At 37.9% G+C, this 4,946-nt stretch overlaps 1 non-coding gene across 1 annotated transcript; it reads right to left on the reverse strand.

The window, feature by feature from the left end:
* Positions 1-1,962: 1,962 nt before the first annotated feature.
* trnac-gca (transfer RNA cysteine (anticodon GCA)) lies at positions 1,963-2,034 on the reverse strand. The gene has a single exon. It is a non-coding gene; the product is annotated as a tRNA-Cys (tRNA).
* Positions 2,035-4,946: the final 2,912 nt, after the last annotated feature.

Raw genomic sequence — 4,946 nt, forward strand, 5'->3', positions numbered from 1 at the left:
GAAGCCGCGGACTCGACAAGAAAGCGGCAAAGACGACTCTGTGAAGCAGATCACGATGGCGGGGTGTGGGTGCTGGGCCTGGCACACTGAGGTAAGACAGGTATACTTATTTATTTAATTCAGCAGTAGACGGAGGAAATGCACGCTGAATGAGGACCCCAGGTCATTAGAAATGTTAAGCATATTTGTAGGGTGAACTGAGATTTTTATTTTTAGCAACGTATTTGTAAGCTTTTACACAAACCTGCAGTTCACCTGAGGTCAGGGCCGGTTCTTGACATTTTATAAAATTTTACTAGTTATGTAATATATAGGATGATACCGAATATTCAAAATTTCAACTATTCATTAAAGATGGGCACTATCGTCAAGTGAATCTAACATTCGATAGTTAAAAAAAAAATAATAATAAAAAAAATAATAATAATAATAATAATAATTGTATTTTAAACCCTGTACGGCTGATTGCCTCTCTATGTAGCTGTAATGAAGACTGACGGGAGGGTGGGATTTGTTATTTCTTGTCTGTGATTGGCTGACAATGACAGATCTGCGCGACTCCGCCAATGGGATCAGTGGAATTCTGCAGATCTACGCAGAAAGGAAAGAAGAGCAACAAACAAACTAATATTATTAAAACACACACAGCCAGCTATTGCTATATAATTTGTTTTCACTGGAACTTGAACGCACAGGTATGTTTCTGAATTTATTTAATAAAGTTGTTGTGTTAGATGAGTATTTTAAAATAAAGTTCAGAACTTCTTGCAATTGCAAAAATTGTCACATTGCATTATTTCGCCTTTAATGTATTTTTTGTTAATGTGTTTCCAAAATATTGCAGCAGAGTCCTGGCGAGCTCGTTTCCACTTGATGACATTTTGGAGCTGCAAGTTAGTCTTATGTATTTATTTTACTGTAATTATCACCTCATATAAACTGCTGTGTATTTTGATGTGAAACTACCAATCAGCGGTTTCACAGACGCTGCTGCCTGACAATCCTCTATTCTGATTGGCCAGGACTGGATATGGAAGAATCCAATAACCGAGACCCAGTTTCCACTCCTGTGAGTCGTGACAGTACAGCTTGTCTTTAATGCATGTAAGTGTAGAAAAATATATCAGTTTATCAGTGCGATTTATGCTGGGCGGCAATCAACAGTTGTCAGATGCCCTCAGGGATTTCTTGTGTCTCGTCTTGACTTTTTACCTGTTCAGCTCTTTCCCCGCGCCCCCCATAAAGTTTGGGAAACCCTGGACTCACGTATAGGGATGTTAGGGTTATGGAGGCCCTGCCTCCAAGCCCGAGGCCCTAGGCAATTGCCTACTCTGCCTATAGGTAGTGCCAGCCCTGCCTGAGGTATTGTGATTGTAGTGATTTTCTACAGGAAGAAAAAAGTCGAATAATTTGTTAGACATTAGTTCAATTAAATAAATAAAATACAAAAAATGCGTAAGCCAAAACGGCGATCCACCAGGTGAGAGTGGGTTTCAAACAACCGCGTGCTCGCAAAATTCCCTTGCCTGGCAATTAGATCTCATGATTTGATTTATTTCACTCTGAAATCATATATTCATTTACAATTCCCACACAACGTTAAACACAGAGATCCTATTGATCAGTGCTGACTCGCCTCCAGACAGCGGCTCCAGTGGGTCGGTGGGATTCTGCAGTTCTCAGCAACTCGAGTCCGACGGTTTTCAAACACAGCTCATAGGACGGGTCCAGTCTTGTCCCGTTAGCAACCACTACATTTAAATACACTTTGCTTTCAGGGTGAATGCAGAAAAGAAAAAAAGTATTTCTAAACGGAAGTAATACAGGGTCTGTATAGAATCCTTGCTGTTATAGCTACACTTTCCCCTTAGTATTTAATCTCAACCCTTCTCCAGACTCATTCCATGTGTGTATAGCTGCAGATGAGAACAAACAACCTATAAATATCCTGTGTCATATTATAGAGGACACCTGGATTTAAACCAGAGACCTCTTGATCTGCAGTCAAATGCTTTACCACTGAGCTATACCCCCTTCAGTTGCACAATATAATCACACATGTAATAATGCAGACAAATATCAAAAGCCCTGCGTGAAGAACCATCATTACTAACACCATTCAATTCCATCTTACGAGAAGGCAACTTACTGATTGAAGAACCTCATTTTACTCATAACAGCATGTTTTCGTAGGTGGCACCTGGAATTGAAGCATAGACCTCTTGCTCTGCAGTAAAATACTGTATGAATGAGCTATACACCGTTCAATTGCAAAAGAAACATTCTCATTATATAACAAAGGCAGAACTGGAAACCCTCCTTTATCTAAGGAATCACTATGGTGCAATTTTGACCAACAATAATAATCAATCAGCAGAGTGAAATTTGCCCCTCTCTCTAATACCCCACGTTTCTTCATATGCCAGATGTTCAAAATAAAGATAATAAAAAAATTAAAGTGAACGTTTGATCTTGTGTTCCATCAGGAGCCAATGAGAATACTCTATTCTAATTTTGATTGACACGTTCTCCTACATGACCCCTTTGATAAAACCGGCCAAACAGTCTCTAAAGACATTATTAGACAAAAAATAAGGAGGAAGGGGAAAAAGTATTTGAGCACTGGGTGTAACCGCATGCATGGGTGTTACATGTGACTATTATTTTATTTGAGCTGTGCATAAATTATTGGGGGGTGGGGGGTGTACTTATTTGGTGGGGTGTTTATTTATTTTCTTACCTCTCTCTCTCTCTCTCTGGTTGAAGGACTGAGTCGCATGTTTGTACACACAGACATGCAGACATGGATACTGGCTCCTGTCTAGTCACACATACATTTCTGCCCAGAGGAGCAGTTTGCAGGGAGTCAAGATATGAAAGTAGGTCAGCTGCGTCTCATGCATGTAAGAACTGTAGGTATAGACTGACTAAGGTACTTGGGTTTAAAGCCACAAACATGAAGACTCAATATGTATTTTTATAATTCATTAAGTCAATCTTTCTATTTTGGTGTGTGTGGTTTTGTGGTGAAATGCATAGCAATTGCAACTGAAATTCTGAATTTTCAGCATGTAGACTGTGCAGTTCAGAACTTGTAATGTATGTGTAATATAATGTAGATGTGATTGCATATATATGTGTGTGTGTGTGTGTATATATATATATATATATATACACACACACACATATATATATTGCTTACAGTAAGTGGGTAGTGAATCTATTGCTGTCACTAGGTACAAACTGCAGCTGGAGGCAAAAGGCAAAATACCTGTTTCCATACGCAATAAAACATGTTCAGTTCATTTGAAATAATGAAAAGAACCTGCTATTGTAAACGGCATTTGAAAAGCTGTTCTAATAGCAAGTAAATGTTAAAGAAGGTCTCAATGCTAATTACTGTGTTTAGAGCAGGGAGATATTTCAAAGCCTTGTCATTAAGAAACAAACAGCGCCCATTGTATAAATATTAGTGCTTTCTGGTGCACCAGTTTCAGCTCTGTTTTGTGCTTGGTGTTTTGTTCTGTTATTTTAGCTTTTGAATGCCTTTATTATTATGTGGTAGGTACCTGTAAATGTTAAAGGGAAAAGTGCACACAAACAAAGAAACCTCACCAAATTACAGTGTAATGCGTCTTCCACAAAATCAAATCACACACGGCTTACACACTGAGTATTATTTGGAAGAAGTTGATCTAGTAATGAGCTTTACTATATAAACCCATAGGCTATTTGTGTATAAGCTACCCAACATAAAACACATTTTCTGTTTTTGCACTATTTGACGTGTTGCTATGAAATTCGGCATGCCGGTATATTTCATTAATAACAATTGGCTATATTACATTGTCACTGCCTCATATCTCAGACACATTCCTAGAAATATTCTAAAGGCAAACTATTCTCTCAGAACAGCACATGTCAACGTGACCTAGCGTCTGTAAATAGAAGTAGAAAAACAGATAAAAGTAAGCCTTGTTTTTGTGGACGACTTCCTGTGTTGTTGTTTTTTCAATAAAGATAAAACAAAAAATATATGAACTATAGAAAAGGAGTTTACTTCCACTCAACCAGTTCAACATCATAAATACAAGCCCAGTAACATTTAACCTTAGTTTTCTGATAGCGACATTTGGGTTTAAATAAGATCTGCTTCATCCTGAATGTCAAGACTGATTTGCATTTGGGCAAGGACAGATCTGACCGTGACAAGGATTCACCATGAAGTATGGCACAGTGGGTTAAGCACTGCTGGGTATGGGTGAGCTTGAAAAGGAAGCCGCTCATCTTCCCTGTTCCTTGAAAGTCTATTTTAATAATTGAGATATTAATTAATCCTCTCTTAAATACTGTAGTCCTGGTATTTATTAAATTTATGTATTTATTTATTACTTTGTTCTATTTAATGGAACAATACAAAAATGAATACAAATAGATTTGTCCCTTTTGTTTTCATGATCATTTTTAATATTGTGTTCTGGAGTGCAGTGCAATGATGCATGAAAATGAAAAGAAAAAGATTTTCATTTTCAGCAGTATCACTATTAGAAAAATCTGGCTATGAATGTCTTTCAATGTAATTTTCATTTTAAACAAAAAAGTGCACAGACATGTTTTTGCAAACATGATAAATAGATTTACTTTGGGGAAATCACCATTTTTATTTGTATTCAGTCTTGGGTTACTTTCCACCCCAAAAGTCCTCACTGACATGCTCTTGGGGACAGACCAATAGTGGAGGGGTAACTTCCCCATCCTCGCCTACTAGAAGCGATCCAGCTGGTGACCCTGAAAAGAAAATATTTAGTACACCTACAAACCACAGGGGAAGAATACATCTGGCAGTTTAATAGCTACCTTGAGCAAAAGACACACCAACCGCTGTATAAGCGCAACAACTGTTTAGCTACTTTCTGACGCTGGTCTGGAATGAATACTCATTTCAC

Source organism: Amia ocellicauda, chromosome 21 (assembly GCF_036373705.1).
Source record: "Amia ocellicauda isolate fAmiCal2 chromosome 21, fAmiCal2.hap1, whole genome shotgun sequence".
In the NCBI taxonomy this organism is placed as follows: Eukaryota; Metazoa; Chordata; class Actinopteri; order Amiiformes; family Amiidae; genus Amia; species Amia ocellicauda.